At 47.1% G+C, this 25,582-nt stretch overlaps 3 long non-coding RNA genes across 4 annotated transcripts; 1 reads left to right on the top strand and 2 right to left on the bottom strand.

Annotated features, from left to right (window-relative positions):
- Positions 1 to 1,077: 1,077 nt before the first annotated feature.
- LOC147579971 (uncharacterized) lies at positions 1,078 to 4,273 on the bottom strand. The gene is made up of 3 exons (XR_015252383.1): positions 3,717 to 4,273; positions 1,706 to 1,919; positions 1,078 to 1,428 (listed from the first exon to the last, which is right to left on the bottom strand). It is a non-coding gene; the product is annotated as an uncharacterized LOC147579971 (long non-coding RNA).
- On the top strand, positions 3,485 to 7,583 carry LOC147579970 (uncharacterized). Of its 2 annotated transcripts, none has more exons than XR_015252385.1 (2): positions 3,485 to 3,843; positions 7,202 to 7,583. It is a non-coding gene; the product is annotated as an uncharacterized LOC147579970 (long non-coding RNA). The 2 variants fall into 2 exon arrangements; XR_015252384.1 differs by lacking the exon at positions 3,485 to 3,843 and adding an exon at positions 6,264 to 6,359.
- Positions 5,792 to 16,440, bottom strand: LOC147579969 (uncharacterized). The gene is made up of 2 exons (XR_015252386.1): positions 15,846 to 16,440; positions 5,792 to 6,272 (listed from the first exon to the last, which is right to left on the bottom strand). It is a non-coding gene; the product is annotated as an uncharacterized LOC147579969 (long non-coding RNA).
- Positions 16,441 to 25,582: the final 9,142 nt, after the last annotated feature.

Genomic DNA, 25,582 nt, shown 5'->3' with positions numbered 1-25,582 from the left:
GAGCACAGACTGTGTGGCTTAAACAACAGAAACGTGTTGTGTCACAGTTCTGGAAGCTAGAAGTTCCATAAAGGGCTGTCAGCAGGGTCGGTTCCTTCCAAGGGCTGTGAGGGGTAATCCATCCCATGTCCCTCCTCTCGCTTCTGGTGGTTTGCTGGTGATCTTTGGCACCCGTGGCTTGTAGAAGCGTCACCCTGTCTCTGCCTTGGTGTTCTCCCTGGGTGCTTGTCTGTCTCCAAATTTCCCCTTTTTATAAGGACACAAAACTTGTTGGATTAGGATTTACCTTAATGACTTCATTTTAACGTGATGACCTCTGTTAAGACTCTATCTCCAAATAAGGCCACATTCTGAGATAGCGGGATTTAAGACTTCAACATATTTGTGTGTGTGTGTGTGTGTGTGTGTGTGTGTGCACACGCCGGGTTCACAATTTAACTCACACAAGCCCTCATCTCATCTGACCCAACATGTGAGGTGTGCACTCACCCTGCCAGACCTGAGTTTATAAGCAGACACACTGACTTTCTCCCTTTGAGTCTTGACCTCATGGACTTAGTTAGCCAGAGGCTGGGGCAACAGACTGATTAAAGCCCACACTGCTTGAAAAGCCCAATGCAGGGAGGTTCCATTAAAGCACCTCCGATCATTTTTGTGATTTTTCCAAGTTGGTGCATGTTATCAGCTTTTCCCTCTTATTCTAACTCTTTATACCTCTATGGGAAGGGTGGGGAGAAGAGCCTGAAGGCTGGAGGCCTCCCTGGACTTGATGTGACTCTCTACAGCAGGACTCTCACCAGGCGGCCACTAAGGGAAGGTAACAGGAGCTCAAGAAGCTTTGGGCTGTGAAGCTGTCATTCACGGAGGTGGAAATTCTGAGGTCAGGCCTAGCTCTGGTGTGGGAGTTAGGAGACAGAGGAGGTGCAGGGGCAAGGGAAGGACCAGGAGACCAGGAGGGGACAAAAGAGATTTGTTATTATTACAGGCTTTTCTGTAAGCTAGGTAATTTGTGAGTTGTGCAGATAAATGTTCTCTTCATTAGGCTGAAAGGAAATTGTGTGTAGTCGTTGGGATTGTGTTTGACTTTGTGTAACAGAAAATCTGAAAATAATAGAGGCTTTATTTATTTGATTGACCTTTATTTCTCCCTTACATAAAAGAAGCCTGGAGGTAGGCGATCCAGGGCTGATATGGTGTATGACAGTCTCATGGTCATCAGGGAACAAAGCTCCACTTAATACACTGTTTGCCAACTTTTAGCCGTGTCTCCTCGTGGTCCCTGATGGCTGCTCAGCCGCCAGCCATCACCTCCAGATACCAGGTAGCAGAAAAAAGGTCTCAGAGACCCCATACGTTACTTCTGCCTACATCTTATTGGGCAGGTGGCCATGTAATCCTTTCTCTGGGTAGTTATGTACCTAGTAAAACCTGGGGATTTGTTATTAAGAAAAGAAGAAAGAATGTTGAGGGCAAACAGTGGTCTCTACCACCACACTATCTATGAAGGAAAGAAGTTCCTATCTAAATTCCCAAGTTCATCCTCAGCAAGAGAATGTTTCTGAAGCATAAATTCTTTGTCCCGGAGGATCTCATGTCCTCCTGGATCTGAACCATCCCTCAGATCTCAGCTTCAGCCTCAGTTCCCCAGAAATCTCCTGGGTCCTGTAGCCTGCATTAGCCTCCCTGTCTTATGCTTTCATTGCACCTTGGGCTTCTTCTTTAAAGCACTCAGCACCCTTGTCGTCATTATCGGATTATCTCAAGTTACTTGTGTACAGAGTGATTTCCTTGTAAACTGGACAGTAAGCTTCATGAGGGCAGAGACTCTGCCTTGTTCACCATTATCTCCATAGTTGATGGAGGAGAGGAAAAACTTCCCTCTACCCTTTTAGGTTCTGTGGCTGGACCTAAGAATTAAACTGACATAAAACAGATTAACAAGAGAAGAGCACACAAATTTTATTTCATATTTTTACATGTACACAGGAGTTTTCAAAAGGAAAATGAGGACCTCAAAAAGCTGTTAGGCCCCAGTACACTGTGGGGATGTGATAAGATAAAGGGGCTTGGGTCCAGGGGCTGTATATTGTGGGCCGGTGACTAGGAAATGTATGGGGGAAACCAATAAAAGATAAGTGTTATCTTATAGCAGGTTTGTTTGTATGGGTTCTTTTTGGCATCTTCTTCCAGTCTCTGGTGAGACAGGGGTGAAAGTCACCTTTCTCAGAGAAATTTTATGACCTGCTTTAGGTTAAAAAAAAAAAAAAAAAAAAGAAGAAGAAAGTAAAAAGAGGGGGATGGGGAGTCAGAGAGCCCTTCCTGCATCTGCTGTTTCTCAAGTGACTTCAGTTCAAAATAATCACTAAAAGTGGCATATTTTGGGGTGGCACCTTCTGAACCCCTCCAGAGACCTTTGATAAATATTCATTAGCTGACTAACTGTGAGTGATTAGAATACTAGAGAGGCTCCAGATTCAAGGCCATTTCCAATGAGACTTTTCTTTAACTGACTTCCCTGGCTGAGACGGGGCAAACCTGGATTCTCATACACCTGCCAGGATTTGTGCGGCTGGAGTGCCCATGCTGATGTCTGGGAGGGATGTGGGTTGGGGCTTTCAGACCAGCCTCTTGGAGGAGGACTCCCATGATAAACTCCACTTTACAAAAGCAGCTCCAGCCAGAAGCACACCCAGGAGCAGGAGCAGAGGGGAACAGAAACTGTAGCAGTGTGGGTGAGTTTTAGATCGGAAAATGCAACTGGCCGCCCAATGTTTTGGGAAGAAAAGTAGGTCACCATCCTGCGCTCAGTCCAATGGCATCCCCAGGGCCTAAAGGGGAAGAGTTGTGTGATCATCGATGGTGGGCAAATTTGGTCATGCTCAACTTTATGAAAACTACCTGCCCCCACAGCCTGTCATTCTCCAGGCTCCTTAAAAATCAAGGAAAGATCAGTCCAGGCTGTTCAGCTTTTAGGTCTTGGTTACAGAATCCTTCCGAGTCCAGCTTTTTTTTTTTTTTTTTTTAACATTTTTATTCGTTGTTGAGAGAGAGACAGAGAGAGGGAGAGAGCACAAGTGGCGGAGGGGCAGAGAGAGAGAGAGAGGGAGACACAGAATTTGAAGCAAGCTCCAGGCTCCCAGCTGTCAGCACAGAGCTCTACACGGGGCTTGAACTCACAAACGTCACAAAACTTGAGATCGTGACCTGAGCTGAAGTCTCACACTCAACTGACTGAGCCACCCAGGCACGCCTTCTGTGTCCAGCTTTTTAAGAAAAAGCTTTTAAGCACCTTCCAAACCAAAAGGCAGAACCCAGAATCCAGAATGGCTTCCAAACCCTCCATTTTTAACTTATCTAATGAAAGAAGGAGCATTCTGTTCTCTAGCATAGGGTCCTGGGGTTTTAAAGGAGAGAGCAAGTTTGGGGGAGCTCTGGGGGGGGGGGGGCGGGGGGGTGGAGGCGGGCAGAGAAGTCTTACGTGCGTCTCTGTTATGAGGCCAATGAGAAGCTCTGTGGACGGGGCTCCCTCCGACGCCCCAGCCCAGGGAAGGAGAGGAGACCAAGATTGAGAAATGAAGACTCCTCCAATTTGGCAAACAAAACCTCACCCCCTGCGTCGTGCCCTTCCACGTTCGGCACTTTGATATTAGTCATAACAATCCGGTCATACAGTAACCACTTCTCCTTCTGACTGAGAAGCTGAAAGTGATACTCACCCGGGGTGTGATTTGGGGATTTTCTGGGGCAGGACTGTTGAGGACATGCTGGAGTTGTCCCCTCCTGGTTTGCAAGAGCCGATTATTAAATATTCGAAAGTGTTGTGAGTCTGCTGTTAAACCACCGGTAAGTTGAAATCTGCCGTGGTGGGAGTGTTTACACCGTGGAAACTGGCAAACAGTACAAATTCGGATTTTTGTTTTTCTTTTCTTTTTTTTTTTTTTTTTTTTTTTTTCCAGAGAGCTAGCTGGTTTACCAGCACACACTGCATTGCTCGCATTACTCCTGAGGCAGAAGGAGTTCCGGGAGGGCTGGAGGAAGTGGTGGGACGAGACCAAGGAGTGAGCGGAGTGACGGTGTTTCCCCGGACATCTTTGTGACGTCATCCTTCTCCATTCATCCTGCATTCTCTTGGAGTCGGTGCTTTCTCCGTGGGAACACCGATGGATTCCACTCCCGCTTCTTCAGGGAACTTGAACAAGTTTACTTTCACTCGCCCCTGCGCTCAAGGGCTCCAAGAGCACAGCTTCCAAGAGCACCAGGCCCATTTTCTCGCAGAAAGAGGAGAAAAGGAAAAGCCGGAGAGGCGCCTTTAATGGCGACAAGTCAACGGAAAAGTAGATATGGGCATCCTGATAATCAAAGGTTGGCTTCCTTCGCATCCTCTGATAAAATCGGCAAGCCAAGTGTGCCAGTGATGGCCACAGGCGGTATTATGGAAGTGGATCCCTCTGCTTCAGATTCCATTTTCAGAAGTCACAAAAGGTTGAAAACGAAATATTTTCATGAAAAGGATAATAAATGAGACCAGGATTGGTATAGAGAAAGATTCTTAAATTTTACTGCACTGGCCGGCCTAGGGAAGAGAATGCATGCAAAAACACAGATTTCCAGGACTTTCTTTGAAAATTTTGGATTCTGGAGGCCTATAGAGGAGACCAAAAATCAACCTTTTTAAAATTAATTAATTAATTTTTATTTGTTTTTAATGTTTATTTTTGAGAGAGAGAGAGAGACAGCGTGTGAGCAGGGGAAGGTCAGAGAAAGAGGGAGACACAGAATCCACAGCTGAGCTGTCAGCACAGAACCTGATGCTGGGCTCGAACCCACGAACTGCGAGATCATGACCCGAGTGGAAGTCAGACGCTTAACTGACTGAGCCACCCAGGCACCCTGAAAATCAGCCTTTTTAAAAGCTCCACTCCCACCCATCATTCTGCCACTGCCTCAGGACTCCAGTCTGAGAAACTGGTCTAGAGAGGGTCCTCAGGAGGCATTTGTTGATGGTAGACTGGTTCCTGGGTGGGCCCTCCTCAGGGCCCAGGCCCTGCTCTGCCTCAGGTCTTCAAGATTCATCCACTGGCATAGGTGGGCCCAGTACCCAGTTTAGGAGTTTACTCATCCTGATTTCATTGGGGACGGTAACTGTGGTGGAACAGCGAACACTAAGGACAAAGCACTGGATGATTTGGTTTGAGTCAATGCGCCAGGCCTCAGCCTCCACTAGCTGCTCTCCAGCCCTGGGAGAGGCATAAAGGGGAGTGTGGGGAAGCTCTGGGAGGTGCCCTTCATCTAGAGGGAGGTCACCCCTCCAAACTCCTGTCCACCCACACTGGCCACCCCGCCTGCAGCCACCATGCCCCAGGGCCATGCCCAGAGCAGGACAGGCTCCCTCCCCATCCAGCCCCCTCCAGGTATCTAGGGATGACAGTGGATTTTTGTGTCTCAGCATGAGTGCAAGGAAGCCCTCCCCCCATGGGCTCAGAGAACCTTCTGGGAACTATTCAAAGCTGCCAGAAGTCGGTTTTTCTTGTTGGAAGCACCTCTTGAGAGTTTACATTTATAAAGCCTGGCAAAATACATTCTGAAGAACCCAAATTAATTTGCAAAGATGAGGTGAAAAGGGGCCATAGCATCCCACAGATGGGCTCCCTATTGAGAGAAGCTACTTATCCACAGTGGTTCCCCCTCTGCCACCCCGGGGAAGACATCCCACTCCCCATTCAGATGGCCCAGCCCTGCCAGAGGGCATCATGGTAAGAGAAAGAAAAGAGAAAAAAGAAAAAAGGAAAAATGCCAGTCTTCACCTCTGTCTATTGTACACCATGTCATCCGAAGAGAATTCTACTGCACTCCTTCCTTGACTGTGCTCTTTATATTCTGTAAGCCACTTCCTGTTTCCATTTCTGGGTCATAAGCCAAGCTTACAGTTGGTATGATTCACTCAGCCAGGAGGCCCAGCTATTATCACCCCTCAGAGATCATGGCTGCCTCTCAAGGAGGGATCAGAGAATACAACTTGGAAGGACAAGATATCGGTTCATTCTTAGGAAAACATATGAATTTTCCTAGGCTTTTTGGAATGCTTCATGCCTAGGACCAGAAGGTTGGCATGCCTGAAAAATCTGTGACTTGATTGGTTTGCATTTTTCTGCTGTACTGATGCCCAGCTCCTCAGCTCCTTGGAGAGACTTTTTGCAAAGACCTCACTGGACGCTTTGCTTTGCCAAGGGGTCAGGCCTGCCAGGCAATCTTCAGGCAGCAGCTGGTAGTCCCTGAGGAAGACATGAACAAGAAGCCATTTGAAAGCATTATCTTCTAGAAACTAAATTTCAAAACAAGGAAGAAACCACAGCTTAGATGTAAGTGGTTGTTCAGTAACCTGAGTTCACATGAAGATGGTCAAAAATAGGTTTTGCACAATTCTATCGCCTTCCCCTTATGATTGCTAAGCAGTTTACTCCTCCTGATTTAATCGGGAAGGATTATTTTGGAGGAACACTGAGTGCTAAGGACAAGACACTAGACGGTTTGGTCAAGGTCAATGTGCCAAGTCTGTATGGACTGCTATTCTGTCTTCCCAATTCCGTTCTCTGAACTTTTTTTCTGTGAAAATGTATCGTAAGCTGGAACCCACCTGAGATGGCCCAGAAAATGCAGAGTGCGAATCTTTTCCTCATGCCTCTGCGTGAGCCACGGAGTCAGGGATATGTGGGGCCAGGGGAGTAGGGCAGGGCTCCTGTAAGGGTCGCCCATGTTGCAGACTTCTGAACATTACCTCTTCCTCTACAGCAGGGAAGAGAAGGGGGAGACAGAAGAACAGGGAGAGAAAGGCCCAGAAACTCAGGCCAGCCTGTGAAATAGAGATGAGGGTTGCTATCCGGAAAGCAGTCAGAAATGCCGTCCTGACTCTCCAGAGAGCTTGGTCCTGAGCGCAGGGAGATATCTCACAAGAGAAAAACAGATATTTGGAGTCTAGTCGTGTAGAGAAGCATCAATGCCTTATGTAGATCTACAGAAAACAACACGAAAAATGTCTTCCTTTTAATTATTGAGGGTGTAGGGACATAGGAATTTTCATACTCTACTGGTGGGAATATTAAACTGGAGACATTTCATAGGTTGGCAACTTGGTAATGTATGTTTGAGGCAGAAACGATGCTCTGCACTCACCAAACTCTGTGTTTTCTTCCTGCACACACAGGGAAACTGCATCTCCTGCCTCTGTTGAGTTAGGAGTGGTCATGTGACTGAGTTTCAGACAACTGGAAAGTGGGCAGAAGAAGTGATGTGAGTCAATTTCAAGCCTGGCCCAAAAACCACCTGTGCAATTCTCCATTCTCTCTCTCCCTCTGTCTTTCTCTCTCTCATCCTTTCTCCCTCTCTCTCATTTTCTCCTCCTTTTGCTTATCAGCTGAAATCAGAGGATCCGCTGAAGAACTCCAAGTCGCTGCCAAATGGAAAGCCATCATATGAATAAATTCTGTTTCCAGAGGACTGGGTAGAGCTCCTTCCACCCCCACCAACCAGATGACCTATACTGAACTGTAATAAAAGAGAAATAAATCTTTACTGTGTTAAGCCAATGAGATCTGGGTGTTTGTTACAACCTTTAGCCTATCCTGACTGATGGGATATGAAAATCCTTAAAAGTGTCCATAAGCTTTGATCTAGCAATTACATTCTTCAGAGCATATCCAAAAGGAAAATATGAAGAAGAGTTACTATAGTATTGATTATAATAGTAAAAAAAAAAAAGTTGTCAACATTAACTTCCAATGAGATTCATTAAATAATACAACTCTTCAAAGAAACTTTAGACACGTAATATCATTGAAATGTATCTATTGACATGAAAAGTGTTTAGGATACGGTAGTACATGAGAAAGAACAAGTAACAAAAACATGGAGGGTGTGAACACATAACCACTTATACAGGCACATATGCATAGAAAAAGTTCTGGAAATATACCACAATAACAGTGATTATTTCTGGTAATAGGATTACAGATGGCTGGCTTTTTTTTTTTTAATTGTCCCTTTTCTGCAGTTGTATGCTTTTTCTACAATGAGCATATATTTTTCGAGTTGAAAAAATTTAAAAATTTTTTTTAATGTTTATTCTTGAGACAGAGACAGAGCGTGAACAGGGGAGGGGCAGAGGGATAGAGGGAGACACAGAATTCCAAACAGGCTCCAGGCTCTGAGCTGTCAGCACGGAGCCTGACACGAGGCTCAAACTCACGGACCGTGATATCATGACCTGAGCCGAAGTCGGATGCGCAACTGACTGAGCCACCCAGGCACCCTGAGTTGAAAAAAATTTTAAAGTAGCCTCCTGGAAACGGGTAGCTCTCCTTCCAACTTGAAGGCTGGCCTTGCTCTTGCTGAGTATAAGTGTACTGTGTGCAAGGGAAATCCAGGTCCGTTGGATGCTCTACGGGTCAGGGACTAAAGCCCCACCATTCATAAGGGTAAACATCTATTTCATCTCCATCAGTGGGAGCAGCTCTCAAGCCCTTCACATGGCACTAGGCTTAGTCCACCGGAAAGACCGCCCTGGCTTTAAGCAAGGAAACGCCTTTTCATCACAAGGTTTTCCAAGATCTCCTCAGAGAGGACCCTTTTTAGATCCTAGTTTAGAGGATTTGGGAAAATTGCGGCCTCGGATCTCCTTCCCCCCTGAGAGGAGCTGGGTGATGTAGTCGGTGCCCATGCTGTGGGGAGCAGGGCAGGAAATTACACTCTAACTATAGGTCTTTATTCAGAAACCCAGAAGCCTCACCACAAAATAAATTCAAGAGCCCTGAAGCCTTGGTGCCTTGACCTACAAGATCAAAGAGTCTCACGCAATCTCTCCAAGTGAACTTCGAACAAAAGGCAATGTGGCAGGTTTTTGTTTTGACCTTCCAACCACATGATCATGCCAGAATTAAGCTGTAACTCCAGCTTTTTTTCTTCTGCCAAATTATTCCCTGCCCTTTTCGGCAGACCCTCACACAGAGAGAATAAGCCACTGAGGTTTCCTGTTGAGGAAGGTTCTTTGTGTTCTGTGAGGGGACCATATATTAACACAACCCATGCATAAGTTTTATGTATAGTAAGACCAAGCTATTTTAGTTGAACTTAATGGCCTTTTGGCAAACCACATGTCCCCAAAATGAAGACATGTGAGGAAACGAAGACTTATTTTTGACATGAGATCCCGATGTACTGCATCAGGAGAGGGGCTTCCCCTGGAGCAAATGAAGAGCAAAGCCTAAGGACCTACAAGAAAACCTTAGTAATTCTTTTCCATTCGCCTCCATGACTCAAATCCTACCTGCCCTTCAAGGCCCAGCTGAAGAAAGGGCCCATGTAGGCCTCTGTGGGCAAGTCAGCCCACACCAATGCCTTTCCCGTCTCAAATCCCTTTCTGGTGAAAAGGCTGTCTTGAGCATTGTAGCCTGGATGCTGTGGGCTCTAGGTGGACACCTTCTGTTCCAGTACCATCAGGTTCACATCAATGCACAGTTTTAGGGTTTCTTGGGGTTCCCACCCACTCAGGGCCTCAACCCCTTGAAGATTCCTCTTTTCCCCAGGTATTGGGAACCCAACAGACAGTAGTAGCTAAGCACATAGGCTTTGGAGCTAGAGTGCTGTGTGATCACTAGCTTTTCTCTGAATTTTAGTTTCCTCTGTGACTGGTTCTTCGTTTGCACCCAAACTATTGAAATGCTTTGATGGCTGTGAGAGTTAAATGAGAGAATTTGTGTCATACGCTTCACACTCAAAAAAACTTAGTGTTTTTGTTTTTAAAAGTGGCCCCCAAATTCTTGGACACACCTCCCAACCAATGGTGCTCTGGGTCACCCCTCCTTGAATCTGGTCTCTGCAACTGCCTGACCAATAGAATATAGGTAAGAGATGCCACACCAGTTTCTGGCCCCAAGCCCTCAGAAACTGGCAGCCTCCACACCCTGCCTCCCTCTTGGAACCCAGACACCATACTCTGAGGAGCCTGGCCACACAGAGAGGCATGTTCTGGCAGAAAGCCCCAGCTAAGGCATAAGCCAACAGCCAGCATAAAAGCAAAGTAGCTTTTGAGAGGACTCCAGCTGCAGCCACCTTCTGACTGTAACCATGGAAATCGGAGATCAGAAGCCCTGGGCGAGAACTGCCTTGCTGATGATTCCAGTCAACTCCCAGAACCACGAGCCATGAGGGTAAATTGATTGTTGTTTAAGTCACTAAGGTTTCCAGTGACCTGATACTCAGCCATAGATACCAGCAGCCTTTACTTGTTGCTTGAAGGAAGTCTTGCACTGGTGCATGTGACCCTGGCCCTCCCAGTTTTGTAGAGTCGGTAGTGCCCTTCCCTGCCAACATGCTTACAGGAATCTGAATCCATCTGTGGACGGATGCGGGTTTTCTCCCCAGAGGAAATTTCTTAGCTCCCATGAAAATCGGTCCATCCAAAGAACTGTTTGGGAGGAAGGGCGCTGCCCAATTCTGCGACAGAACAGCCCCTTAAAACCATGTGCTACCTTGTTCTGTTCACGACATTTTCCATGGATGTTAGATCTCATTTTTTCAAAAAGAATGTAAGTTTCCTTAAGGATAGGGACCCTGTCTGAATTTTATTTTTTGAGCAAGTTGCGATATTTGAGAAGCCCGTTATCACAGCTAATTGGAACCAGTTGAGTCTGTGAAAAGCATGAAGTCCATGATGATACTCAAAAGGGACAAATTGTCAAAAGTGTGCTAGAGAAAAGCCACACTGCCAACAAGAGTTTATTGGTGCCCAAACTCTCAATGAAAGAGAAAAACATGGGGAGAAATCATTCTTTTGTTATTTCAGGGTGAAGATGGTTCGTGTAAATGAAAAGTCCAGGGGTTGGAGGGTTTCAACTGTTTCAGATTGTTTCACTGTGGACTCCTTATTGGGTCATTCAAGTAGTTACTGCGGTCGGCTCAAGATTTAAGAATGATTTTACCTGCTGAGTTGATAGTTGAAAAAATCTTTTTTTTTTTTTTAATTTTTTTAACATTTATTTATTATTGAGAGACAGGGAGAGACAGAGCCTGAGCACAGGATGGGCCAAGAGACGGGGAGACACAGAATCCGAAGCAGGCTCCAGGCTCTGAGCTGTCAGCACAGAGCCCAACGCGGGGCTCGAACTCACAAACCGCGAGACCATGATCCGAGCCGACGTCGGACGCTTACCCGACGGAGCCACTCAGGCGCCCCAATAGTTGCAAAAATCTTAACACTTGGGTCTAGGGCTGGATTGCATGAATATTCAGGCATGAAGGATATTCAGTGGTGAGGTTGGGGGTCTTGGGGACAATGGTGCTGTTGGGGAGTGTCATGCACTCTACCCAATGGCTCATCCACAAGCCACTATCTGGAAGCATGTGTACATCTCCTGCTCTGAGGAACCATCTCCATACCTTTCCCTATCAACTGCCAACCAAGTGGCTTAACATGCTCTGTGTCCATTGGCTTCTATCAGTCAATCACATGCCTTTCCCATTAGGACAACACTGCACCGTACCCACCTCCAGGCTGGGTGGTGGCATCTTCTCTGTGCCCCAGGCTTTCGGCGCTTATTTTTATCTCAGTCATTACTCTGCTGTGCTGTGTCTCTACCCCTCTTCCAATAGACTATGAGCTACTTGTGGGTCTCGGACGGTCATTTGTTTTCCTCTTCCTGTTCCCTGGAAGTAGCAGGACCCTCCTTCAATCAAGTTTTAAATGAACAAGCGAATGAATGAATGAAGTTTCCATCATTTCCTTAAAGTTTCAACTGGCACAGACTACCTGCTTTTCCCCAGATATGCCCTAATGCTTCTTTGTCTCTGAGAGAACTGTGTTTTCCATGTTCCAGGAAGCTTTCCCCGTACACATAGGAGTGTAGCAGCAAGATCAGCTGCAAAATTTGTCAGACCCAGTGAAAGAGGAAGATTCCTGGTCAAAGTCTCTGTCTTCAAAACTTACTAATAATTTGGGGGTGCCTGGGTGACTCAGCCGATTGAGCATCCAACTTCTACTCAGGTCATGATCTCGCGGTTCATGAGGTCGAGCCCCATATTGGGCTTGCTGCTGTCAGCACGGAGCCTTCTTCGGATTAAGGGTCTTTCTCTTTCAATAATAAATATCATTTTAAAAAAATCTCTATAAAAAATTATTAAGAATTATAATAAACCAAACACAGTGTCCATAGCATTAAACCAAACACAGTGTCCTTCTAAGTACTGGGCCTCCTGTGGCCACAGTACCAGCCCATGGAGCAGCTGCCCATTGCCTCACTCCTGCATGCCATGCCCTTCTTGGTAATCGTGGTTTTAATGTGGGAAACGACCTTTCCCTTTCCATGTGGCTTGGATGTGACTGATGCCACCACTGCTACCCCAGGGGTGATCCTGGTCTGGCCAATGCGAGCATCACAGCACCCTGGCCACCGGCAGTTCACAGATGTGCATGTGACTCAAGTACAACCAATGAGAACCAGACCTCAATTTTGCTGCAGGAAAAAAGGTCCCTTTTGCTGGTGCTACTAAGTTGGCAGGAAGCAAGCCTAGAGCCCCTGGGAGTCACCACTTGGGGACATTCTGCCTGAGATAAAGCTGATCCTGAACATCAGAGCTGTGAGGGTGTAGCAGGTAGGGGAGAGATTCTTTTCAGCGTCATTTCAGTAGCTGATTGAGCCCGCCCTCCGGACTTGTCTTTCTCTAAAATTTGTAGAAACTGATACATTTCCTTGGCTTCAGCTACCTGTTACCTGGCCTTGCGTTTCAGTCCCTTGTAATCAAAACAGATCTAATGGGTTGGAGCTTAATAAATACCTTTCAGTTTGAATAGACTAGCTTGAAGGAATCCATTGTTTTCCTCTATCACTTGTCCTTTGCTTGGTTCCATTTGACTTGAGAATCAGGACAAGGAATAGGATAGCCCAGAGACACTGTAACTGTTATTAAAATGAGAATTTAATAGTACATTAAGGACTTCTCTCTTACTCGTGCTTATTGTTTTGTGTTTAGAGGGAGACAGGGCTGAAGAACATGGGTTTGAAGGCTTTTTTTTTTTTTTTTTTGGCTTTGGAGACTTGAAAACAAAGTTTTTATGTTACACATAAAAGGTTTTACTTTTATAATATGAAAGAATGTAGTTTATTGCTAAAAGGACTTGAAAAAATGTGACTCAAGCCAGTTTACCTTTCCACAGCCCTGCTAGGGCACCAGTCCCATGTAGTTAATGCTGACCGACAGACCAACCCTTCATCTAAAGCCAAACTTTGTGGAGACCCCAGTCCAGGTGAGCCCCACTCTCCCTCACCCCAGGATCCAGCCTGCCTCCTCCTCCCCTCTCTGCTCAGGAGGGCTGTGCCAGGCCAATAGGCCCACCGGGTATTTACCAGCTTGGGCCTAACCATGCCCCCACTGGCATCCTTTCACGTTTCTTTTGGAATCCTGAACAAAGGTCTCAGGTTGCTGACCCTACTGCCACCAGGAAACATGATCTCTTCTCTGGATATGTTCACAGGAAAACTAAACTTTTACCTCCAGGCTGGCCAAAATCTGAAGGCCAGTCACCTCCCCTCATGATCTCATCCAGGCCATCCTTTACTTCTGCCCAGAGTGCTTCATCTGTGCTCAGCAGGACTCTCAGAGAGCCCAGCATTGCTCTCAGATGCTCCCCAGAATTGCCTCCCCCACTGCAGACAAGTCCTTCCTTTGGGTTGACCTCCCTCCTCTGTTCCACTGTAAACTCTCTCTGTGCTGTAGTCTCCTCACTGAATCCTTTTTACCTTGGTCCATCATCACCCTGGAAAAGTTTGATTATTTATGGGTGTCTCAGCCAATATTCTGCCTCAGGTTTGTCCCCTTCCTCAATTTCAGGGAGCTTTGTCCTCTGTCCACTTCAGCCACATCCATCTCGTCTGTGTTCTCCAAACTCAGAACTGAAATGTTAACCTCCAACAACCCTAAACTTGTTAAAACAAACAAACAAACAAATGCCCTCCAATATCCCACTTTCTAAATTCCATTCCTTGGTTACCAGCATTCACAATGTCAAATATTGGCGTCTTTGCTTTATTGGGACTTCTGGTCAGTGGTCAACTCCATTATCCCCCAATTCCCACATTCAATAAGTATCTACTGAATCCACAGGTTCTGCCAGGCAAAGCCGGAGAAACTTCATTCTCACGGGAGCATGTATCAGTTACCTATGCTGCCTAACAAACCTCCAACACCTACTGACTTCAAAAAATAAGATTTATTATGTCTCACAATTCTCTGGCCAGGAATCGGGTCAGGGTTTGGTTAGACAGCTCTTCTGCCGCTGTGGGTGTCAGCTGGGCTCACTCACTCATCTACATTTAGGCATCACAACCTGTCACTTCAGTGCTCCTCCATGAGGAAGCTTGAGCTTCCTCAAGGCATGGTGGTCTCACCATGGGTGTAGTTGAACCCATTACGTGGCAGCTGGCTTCCAAGAGTGAAAATGGAAGCAGACAAGCCTCTGAAAAAAGTTAGGTCCAGAACTGAGACTGCATCCTTTCTGCCACATTCTGTCAGTCAAGACAAGAAATAAGAAGTCCAAAGCCCAGTCCAGATTCAATGGACAGAGAATCAGAACTCACATCTTGATGGGTGGGGCAGCAGGTGCATATGAGAGAAGGAATTGGCGGCTGCCAGTTTTTGAGACTATGGACTATAGAGGAGGAAGCCAATAAGCATAGAGGCGAATAAACAGGAAAACACTAGATAGTAATAAGAGCTGCTCAGAGAATTGAAACACGGTGATTTGTCAGAGAACCACTGAGTAGCTCCTGTAGATGGAGGGGACTATCAGGGAAAGTCTCTCTGGGAAAGTGGTATTTAAATTATGGCATGAAAGGAAAAAATTTGCCAGCTGTGTGAGGACCCAGGCAGGAGGAAGAACTAGCATAAAAGAAGAACCACGTGTTAGGAGTGTAGACAAGGACAGAGAGTGCAAGTGGAAACGAGGTCAGCTAAGTGGGAACAGCCAGATCAAGTGCCCCTGAGTGAGGAGGCTGGCTTGTTTTCCAAGAGTAGTCAACGGAAAGCCATTGAAGGGCCTTAGTAGCGAAGGGACAGAAAGCAAGTTATACCATTGCAAGGTCACTCCTGCTGCCCTGTGGGGAACAGGCTGTGAAGTACAAACATGGAAGGAGCAAAACTATTCAGGGCCTCCTGTGGGAGCCGAGGGCCCCGGGAGATGGTGGCTTGTTTGGCAGCTGGATATGGGGCAAAGAACGATGTCATGCTGTGATACTTTGCATGTGATTCCTAGTCACAGAAGACAGAATAAGCTAAGTTAGAGTAAGACAAGATGGAGTCATGGTGGCCAATGTGAACTCCTGTATTGTGTGTCAACGACCAATGTAGGACTTGGAGTGTGTCCCTATATAGATAAGCTGTGTGATGGATAGATAAGTAAAACTTGTTTGGAGATATCTGTGGAAAGACTTGGGTGAGACCAAGACTGCACCGATATGGCAAAGATCAATGGACTAATTGTTAGACCCACCTAAGCGGACCCTAAAGCAGTAGCTCCAGGGCGATCAACCACCTGCACCGTACACGTTGGGAGGCTGCTCCTGACAGAGGCTCTGCCTGCACAGAAGATGACCTGACCGTGGCCCAGGCCAACCCTTGTCACGGGAAGTAAGACCAGATCAGGTCCTCCCCAGATCTTCGAGTGGTTCATGAATCCTTCCTCTAACCTTCCTGTGTGACTAAGCTGTGTGATAAAGTTGTGCAATAAACAGCGTGATTCGCGAAGGTGGTATCGGCGCTCCGTGGTTAATTTGAAACATGTCTCAATCCCAGATTCTTACCTGACCTCGCCGTTCGCCTTGATTCAGGAGATATGCTTGGGGGTTGGGCCAAACAAGAGTGGTTGTGCTGAGGATTGTGCCTGTTCTGTCTAGGTTCCAGTCCCCTGTGAGCAGCCTCTGGTCTGCACCCCACACCCAGCTATCACAGTCAATGCCCCTCCTTCAAAGGATCCTTAGAGTGTTCAAGAGTGTTTCAAATTCCTATCTTTGCATACAATGTGGCTCTTCTCGATGGGCTCTGCTCCCGTCCCTACTCGGGCTCATTTCCTGTCCCTGTCTGGTGTATATTGATTTGATAGGATTTCAAATCCACTTGTTTATGACAAAAATGAAGTTGTTTCCACGAGTAAAGTTGTTTTGATTAAGAATGAAGTCAGCTGTGACAGGATGTCATCCACTCATCTGTTGTTGATAACTCAGTAGCTCTGGCTACGGAGGGGCCCTTCCCGCGGGGGCGGGGGGGGGGGGCTGATCAATAAAAACATAATGAAGCAGCTACTGTGGCAAGGGGGCATTTGATTATAAACACAGAGTTTGCGAGCACGGAGAGTGTTCAATCTGGGCACTGAGACTCTTCGCCGTTTTAAACAGCTCTCTGAAGACCTCGGGGACCATTAGCTTCTGCCAGTAAAACTAGTTCTCTTACTGACAGCGGGTAAAAACCTGTGCAGCAACCCAGAAAGAGGATATCCTCTTTGAACCGTACCCTCGTTCCCTAGCAACGTGCTCTAGCAACAGGGAGGGGACTCTTACTTCTGCACCTGCATCTGGAGTCCCTCCGGGTTGGCTAAAGCGCCTGGCCTGAGCAGCAACCTGATAAAAGCACAGACCTCCGCTAAATTTGAAATCCATTCCCTCCATCTACCCTTGCTTGGCACAATAGTGTGATTCATCTGCCACCGGTTTGGAGTATGTTGCTTCTTTCAAAAAAATTATACACGAGGCGCCTGAGTGGCTCAGTCGGTTAAGCGCCCGACTTCGGCTCAGGGCATGATCTCAAGGTTCGTTCGTGAGTTCGAGCCCCGCCTCCGGCTATGGGCTGACAGCTCAGAGCCTGGAGCCCACTTCAGATTCTGTGTCTCCCTCTGTCTGCCCCTCCGCTGCTCGCATTCTGTCTCTCGCATTGTCTCAAAAATAAACATTAAAAAAAATTCTTTTTAATTACATACACACACACATACATATATATATACATGAGTTAATTTATTTTGAGAGAGAGAGAGAGAGAGAGAGAGAGAGCAGGGGAGGAGCAGAGAGAGAGGGTCAGAGAGAATCCCACACGCTCCACAGGCTCTGTGCTGCCCAATGCAGGGCCCGAACTCGCCAAAGGTAAGCTCATGACCCAGCGAAACCAACAGCCAGAGGCTTAACCGACTGAGCCACCCAGGTGCCCCCTAGAGTGTTATTTCTTTATTGGCTTGTTAAAAGACATTATCCTGTACACTACTGGCTTGTGAAATTCCCACAGTCAACCGGTGTTAAAGAAATTACCAAAGACAAACAGTCTCTGAGCATTAATTTGGCTCCTGAAACAAAACACTCTTCCACACGTGCCCTTTGCTACCGGCATATCAAATTATTCAGTGTTCTCTGACCATGTCCTTGTTCATGAACCCGTGCCTGGCACGTGAGGTTTCTTCTTCCGAGAAGGTTCTTCCTCCACCTCCAATCATCATCCACAAACTTCTATTCCTCCTTCTAAATCCAACAGGTGTCACCTCTCCCACAAAGCCTTTCCTGAAACCCCAGTTTTATTTAGATGCACTCAACAGACAGCACCACAGATGTCTTTCTTTTTTCAACCGACTGTGAGTTTCTTCAAGACTAGAACCTAGCACAGTGCTTTGTAAGGGAAGAGGGAGAGGAATAGAAGATGCTATCGTGTTTGGTATGATTTGCCGTTGGAGTCTGAAAATGTGCATTACAAGGTCAAATCGCCACCGAACAGGGATTTGCTAGAGCCCTTTCTCAAGTTCCTCTCTTCTTCCAGACTGATTCTGAGCAGCGAAATCCATTTCTTAAAAGGCCAGAAAACCTCCAAGGGATAGAACTTATGTTCCTCTCTGCTCAAGATTCTCCAGGAAGGGTCTATGCACCCACAAAGTTATCAACATCATTGTTAATAAGAGTATTAGAGAAGTAGTACTCAAAATGCCTCTCCTGCCAGAGTCTTTGGGAAAATCTGAAAAGCCTCCTACTTGCCAACATGAAGTTCATTGCGAGGTGTCATGGTAAATACGCTATAAGCTGCCAAGTTTCAAATCTATACCCAGGTCCTTGCACTGAACTTCAGACTCTTAAATCTAGTTGCCCAGTGGACTTCTCTACCCAATGTTCCCTAAACTTGGCAGGTCTCAAACTGAACTCATCATTTCTCTTGCTGGGAGTCTACCAGCAACTCACCAGTGAGTCACTGATGAATATTTCTCAAGTTCACCCCCCACTTCGTTCCTATTGCCAGGATCCTGACCCGAGTTCTCAGCTTATCTGGCCTGGACAACCGCATCAACCCCTTCACAGGCGCCCAGCTTCTAGCGTGGCCTTCCCCCAGTTCCCAGGGGATCTATCTGAAATGCAAATCTGATCTTGGCACTCCCTGTCCGAAACCCTCTAATTGCCCAACACAGGTTGCCAAACCGGTTTGCATCTGAATCACCTTGAGAGCTTCTTAGCCTTGCAGATTCCCCAGCCCAGCCCTAGAATCGGGTAGGTGGGGCCTGAAGGATTCTGGTAGAGCTGAGACAGTCCCACCTGAGAAACACTGTGAGCCATGGGCTGAATTCGATCTCCTCATTCGCTTAGCAGGCCCCTCTTGTCCCTTGCTCTTTTAGGAGAGGTCCTATGCACCTCTCCACTGTCATCCACCTCACCCCACACACCCTGCTCTCCATGGGACTTCTCACTTTTTTTTTTTTTTTTTTTTTTAACGTTTTTTATTTATTTTTGGGACAGAGAGAGACAGAGCATGAACGGGGGAGGGGCAGAGAGAGAGGGAGACACAGAATCGGAAACAGGCTCCAGGCTCTGAGCCATCAGCCCAGAGCCTGACGCGGGGCTCGAACTCACGGACCGCGAGATCGTGACCTGGCTGAAGTCGGATGCTTAACCGACTGCGCCACCCAGGCGCCCCTAGGGACTTCTCACTTTTGACCTGTGCTTTGGCTTGCCTACAACCATATCCTCTCTGAAAATCCCTTTCAATGGGGGCAACTCTTAATCAGCCTTTGTAACTCAAACCATCAGCATCACCTGGGAGTTTGTTAGAAATGCAGGACAGACCCCCACCCCAGCCCTAGAGAATCAGATCCCAGCTGATTCCTATACATGTTAGAGAATGAGAAGCACAACTTTATAACTCAGTTCAAAAAGCGCGTCTTGTGGAAAACCTTCCCGGAATGACACGTACCCACCAAGTATTCTTCCAAACTGACACTGGGCATCACAACTGCTGCACTTGTAACGTTTCACAAGTTAGGGCTCCTGTAACCCAGTCCCAGGCTGCAGTAGAAATGTTTCTTTGTGTATCTGCCTCCCCCATATTCAAACAGTGAGCATCCAATTAGTTTATGAACACCCAAAGTATTCTTCCCAGGGTAGTAAGAGCAATGGCCTGGGAGCCAGAGGCCTGTTCTCACAAGTGGCTCTGCCATTGACTGGTAATGTCACCCTGGGCAGGCCACTGTGCCTCTTTGAATCTCTGGTTCTTAGTCTATAAAGAAAGAATAATAAGCCTGTCTTGTTTACCTCATTTCTTCCATAAGGTACTTCTACTGAGCCAGGACTATGCCTGGATGTGATGCTCCCCTGCACGATAACACATGCACACACACACACACACACACACACACACACACACACTCCTACTCATAGCCACTTGCTGTCTGTGCTGTTTGTCAGCCCAAATAAAACAGAGCAAACCCCCAGTCTTTCCATGCCACCATAATGGTGCTCATGAATGTCCTGACAGATGCTCTCAAGAGCACCAATGCCACCCAAAAGAAAGGCAAATATCAGGTTCTTATTAGGTCATGTTCTGTGGTCACGGTCCGGTTCCTAACTGTGATATGAAGCATGGTTACATTGGTGAATTTGAAATCATTGTTGCTCACAGCTAGGAAAATATTTGTGAGCCTCACAGGAAGGTTAAACAAGTGTGGAGCCCCAGATCTGACGTGCAACTCAAAGATCTAGAAAAATGGCAGGACAACCCACTACCATCCCTTCAGTTGGCTTCATTGTACTGATGATCTCAGTTGGCATTATGGGTGAAAACACACAGGAGAGACAATCCTGAGATTATTGTATGTATTACAATAAAATGTCTCAAAGGGCAAGAGAGAGAGAGACAGAGAGCACTCACAAAGCTCTGGGTCAGCTGTCTGCCAGCTGCTGCTGAGTCCTAGCCAGAGTTCTGGATGAGGAGGAACTCAATCCCTTGGCATCCACATGAGTGTCTAGACTGGAGATTGTCCTGGGGAAAGCTGGGTAGCTGGTACATGTGTAATTCTCACCGAGAAGCAACCTGGAGCCATCAGCGTGCACAGAAGGTCACTGGCCATCCAGGGAGCCCCAGCCAGCCGAACCCCAGGCTTGCTTCAGCAGAAGAGAAAGGGACTATAGCCCCTTCAGCCAGGGTGCTCGCATAGGACATCTATGATGCCTTTATTTTATCTTTTACCTGCTGAGTGGAGGACAAGTGGATGCTATAAACTGATACAGGGCCAGAGAACAGGTTTTACATTGGGAATGGTTATAACTCTTAGGCAGAAATGAGATTTGAAACTGGTCTATTTCTGTCCTCCTCCCCCTGCCCCCATTTTGTTAGCAGCAACGATTTAGGACACATCTACTATGTGCCACGCATAGCATCATGCACTTGACGTGCTATCTTCATTTACACACTTTTTTCGCAAAGTTAGAAATGAGGCCCAGAAGCTCATGTGAGTTTTAGAACTTAAAACAGAACTTGGAGACTCCAACTTCCAACTCCATATTCCTCACTCCTTGGCTTGTCCCCAAGGGTTCTCAGTAGAGTGCCAGTCGGGAAGGACCTTCTGTGGGAAGGACAGAAGGAGTGTCCTATGAGTGTGAATGTGTATGTGTGTGTCTGCGTGTGTGTGTGTTTGTGCACGGGAGCATCACATCCAGGCATAGTCCTGGCTCAGTAGAAACACCTTATGGAAGAAGTGAGGTAGACAAGGCAGGTTTTATCATTCTTTCTTTATAGACCAGTTTGGGAGTGTCTGCACATCATGTCCCTTTCAGTTTCAGGATACTATGATCTTAAAAAACACAGAACGCCCTGTGGCCTGAACAACAAAGAAACAAGCTCAAAGAGTTAATGCAACAGCGTAGCAGCATCGGGGATTGAGATCAGCTTCTCTGAGGTGTTCTTGGTTTTCATGACTCTAACGTGACTGCAGCGGCTCCAAGCTCATGTCTTCACACGATAGTGTCCAAAGACAGGAAAAGGCAAGTGCTCATCCTGTGTTTAAAAGTGAGGAAAACCTTCCTAGAAGTCCCCAGGGCTGACGTGCCTTACGTCCCATGGGCAGAACTGCATCTCATGCCCACACCTAAAGCAATCACTGTCAAGGGCGGTGGCCCAGACTTTCCACCATGCCTCTGAGGAACAGGGGAGGAGCCCACGAAACACACGGGTATCATAAGCAAAAGCCAGGTTTTCTGAGCAAAGAAGTGAGGCAGGGAATGGTGTGGAGTAGGAAATCCACAGGGTTTTCTGCACACTTCTTGAAGACTGACATTGCACATTAGTATATTTAAGGCTGTACATACTAAAGAAACCCATTTTACTTCTTTGAACCCAATGCTTCCCAAACTAGTTTTTCCTTGGAGTTCTTATTAACTTCCTGCAGGCACACTGAGAAAAGCTAGATCCCACCATGCGGCTTGTCCCCAGTTACACGACTGTCCTGAGAGCTCTCGAGCATAGCCCCAGAGCCAGACAGTGCCCCGTGCAAACACAGAGCTCTGAGAACAGCTCAGTAATTTGGAGGAGAGTTTGCTTTGGCTCAGTTAACAGGAAATACGAGCAGTTTTCTTTTTTCTGCAGGCTCCTTTTCCTTTCGGCCATTCAAAATTAATAGGTTCAAGACATTACTTTTAGTTGAATTTCTTTCCAACTAGCCTTGCCACCAGGGAGGGAGAAAATGATGGCTTTTAATAATGATGAAAGAGGGACCAACGGTTAGGTCAAACCAGGACTGCATTTCCTCCCATTCTGTGTGCGCATCAGCATTAGCAAAGCCTGTGAGAATGCTCTCCTTACTCATTACTTCCCGTGGCCACTTCTCCAAAGCCAACAGCTCACCAGAAGCTGGATGGCAGACAGGCAGCTCTCACAAAGCTCTCAGCTCAGCAAACCCCTCCCCTTCCCTCCTCCTCCCTTAATAACCCTCCTTCCTCCCTCCCCGATCTCCCTTCTCCTCTGTGCCCCTTCCCTTGTTGGACATTTGTTACCGGTTTACAAAAAAGAAACCCATGAGGTTTCTTTGACATTGGTATCTGAATGAAAATAGAATCCCAGTTGTAATCCTCTGCCTAGGAGGACAGCCAGGCCCCTTATCTCCACAGTCAGGTCCTCAGAACTGACTGAAAAGGGGAAGGGGTTTGGGCAGACAGGAAGGTCACACTTTGCATTCAAGATAACCAAGATTCAGGTTGATTTCACAGATATAACCATTGTTCTCTCTGCTGTCCTCCTGTGGTCTGGCCTGTGCTCCCATTTGTATGTGTGTGTGTTAAGAGGCCAAGCCATGCAGGGAGGCATGTCAGGGAAGGACAGGTATCCTCAGCCTTCACACGTTGTTCTGCAAGGTGACAAGATGAGCCCTCCAGGCTAGGATCTGAAGGAAAGATCCGACCGGTGAGGCACAACTTGCCAGGATGCCAGAGGGGAGCTCAGCTCACTCTACCTGGCTTATCCAGACACAGGACAATGCAACCAAGTGCCATTTGCAAAACTGAGGTTCCCAGACCTGGGATATAGGCCAGTCTGTGATGGACCCTGAGTGGGCTTTTATTCTCCACCTTGTGGTCTTCCCCCTCCACTCTGCTGTAAGCATCTTCCTACTCTTGGACTTCAACATCTGCCTGGTTGAATCTTCCCATTCCCCGGGCACTTCCTTCCTTGATCTGTTCATCAACCATTTCTTTTGCCCTATGTTCATAAAAGGTCTCTCATCCACCTGCTTCTCTCCCATGGCCTCTAACAGACTAATTCACTACCATCTCTTACCTGGACCGGTCGGCTACATTTTCACTCCTTCATGGCCCAATCCACTCTCTACACCACAACCAGTGTGACCTAAAATGTCACTCATCTGCTTGAAACCCTTTGATGGTTTCCCACTGGACGAAGAAGAAAATGCAAAGAATAAAATATTTGCAGGGACCCACAGATCCTGGCATCATCTGGCCCCTGGCCCTTATCTGCTGCCCACTGCTCACTGTGATCTGTCATATGGCCTCTGCTCAGTTCTCAGCAGGGTCAGTTTCATGGGCCTGAGACCAATGTAGCCACATCAGACCTTATTCTCAGAAGGGGAGCCTGTAGTTGGGGTTTAATACCCTGTGGTCACCCCCATCTTGAATTTTTTTTTCTTTTTAAATGTTTATTTATTTTTAGAGACGGTGGGATGAGGGACAGAGAGAGGGACAGAGAGAATCTTCAGCAGGCTCCATGCTGTCAGAGCAGAGCCTGATGTGGGGCTAAAACTCATGAACCATGAGATCATGACCTGAACTGAAATCAAAAGTTGGATACTTAATCAACTGAGCCATCCAGAGGCCCCACCATCTTGAATTTTTTTGTTTTTAATCATTATTTCTTTTTGAGAGAGAGAGAGAGAGAGAGAGAAAGAGAGAAAGAGAGAAAGAGAGAGAGAGAGAGAGAGAGAGAGAGAGAGAGTACAAGCAGGGGAGGAACAGAGAGAGAGGAAGACACAGAATCAAAAGCAGGCTCCAGGCTCCAAGCTGTCAGCACAGAGCCTGACACGGGGCTTGAACTCACCAACTGCGAGGTCATGACCTGAGCCTAAGTTGGATGCTTAACCAACTGAGCCACCCAGGTGCCCCCACCTTCTTGAATTTATTAATCATCTTTGAATTTGTGTTTTGCAAGTGACGCCTGATGGGACAATGGAGCAGGCCAGTTGCACTAGGCTTGGAACCTCGGCTCAACTGTGGTCACACCTCCTGCCACTTTCCTGTTCCCAGGGGCCCCAGGTCCCACCTGGCCTACCTTTCCTTTCTCTATGCCCTCCTTATGACCACTGCCACCCTGAGCCTGAAGCAGTAACTAGGCACGTTGGCAGCGGGAGGCCCACATTCTGCTGTCACCCTTCACCCCCGGCAGCAGGCTGTACAGGATTGTAGGGAGGGTCAGAGTCAGGCACCTGACATGACATCTCTAGGCAGGGCACAGCAGCAGTGATCTCTGCTCAGGCTGGTGGCCCCACAACACATTAGGCTCTTACTCAGTCAGGATCCAGGTATCACACATGTCCTGTGACTGAGGCTGAAATCCTTTGGGGGTCTCCCATCTGCCGGGGGTTGGAGCAGCAAGCCCCTGGGAAGAGGAGATTGACTTTCCCACGCCTGACTGGGGGCCTGCATGTATTTTCCTTTGCAATAGTGTAGCTAATTACACAGCCAGTCCTGCTTCTGCAACTCTGGGGGCCTCTGCCGCGTCTGGTCTTTCCAGGTTGTTCTCGCTCAGCTCTCAGACGTCCGTTTGCAGCTCACCCCCTCTGAAGGTTCGGCTCTGCTCTTCCTACCCAAACTAGGTCGCCCCTGTTATCCCTGCTTGTTTTTTTCCTAGCATTCATTAGGATGTGTAATAATGAAATACTGCTGTGTTCTGTCTGCCCAGGGTTTGTTAAGCTCCATGAGGGCAGGTTGCTCATCTGTCTTGTTCACAATTATGCCAATATCAACTGACACCACCTTCAGTGCAATGCCTGGCATATAGTGTATGCTCAACATGTATTTTTCTAGATGCTGCGTGGCAAAGATGGTTCCTATTTAAAGCAAATGTGGCTACGGGTGCCTGGGTGGCTCAGTCGGTTAAATGTCCTACTTTTGACTTTGGCTCATGTCACCGTCTTACGGTTCGTGAGTTCGAGCCCCACGATGGGCTCATCAGCACTGACAGCCCGGAGCCTGCTTGGTGCTTGGGATTCATTCTCTCTCTCTCTCTCTCTCTCTCTCTTTCTCTCGCTCAAACAAACAAAAAATCCTTTAAAGTAAACATGGCTGGGACGCCTGGGTGGCGCAGTCGGTTGAGCGTCCGACTTCAGCCAGGTCACGATCTCGCGGTCCGTGGGTTCGAGCCCCGCGTCGGGCTCTGGGCTGATGGCTCAGAGCCTGGAGCCTGTTTCCGATTCTGTGTCTCCCTCTCTCTCTGCTCCTCCCCCGTTCATGCTCTGTCTCTTTCTGTCCCAAAAATAAATAAACGTTGAAAAAAAATTTTTTTAAATAAAATAAAATAAAGTAAACATGGCTAGGAAACTGCACGGTGGGTCTACAAGTAAACGTTTGTTATTTTATTCTAACTTTCCTGTATGCTTAAAATGATAACATTTAAGGAAGTTTTAAAAGAAAACAAAGTATTTGGGGGTGTTCAGATACAAATTCTACAAATCCTGTAGGTATTATTTTCAACTTGCTACTTTCCTCTGCACAACAAAACTGGGGGGGCCTCTTTCTCATCAGTC

Source organism: Puma concolor, chromosome B3 (assembly GCF_028749965.1).
Source record: "Puma concolor isolate L17-30 chromosome B3, mPumCon1.1.hap2, whole genome shotgun sequence".
Lineage (NCBI taxonomy): Eukaryota > Metazoa > Chordata > Mammalia > Carnivora > Felidae > Puma > Puma concolor.
The sequence above is the reverse complement of the archived record's forward strand: the minus strand, read 5'-3'. Positions and strand labels throughout refer to the sequence as shown.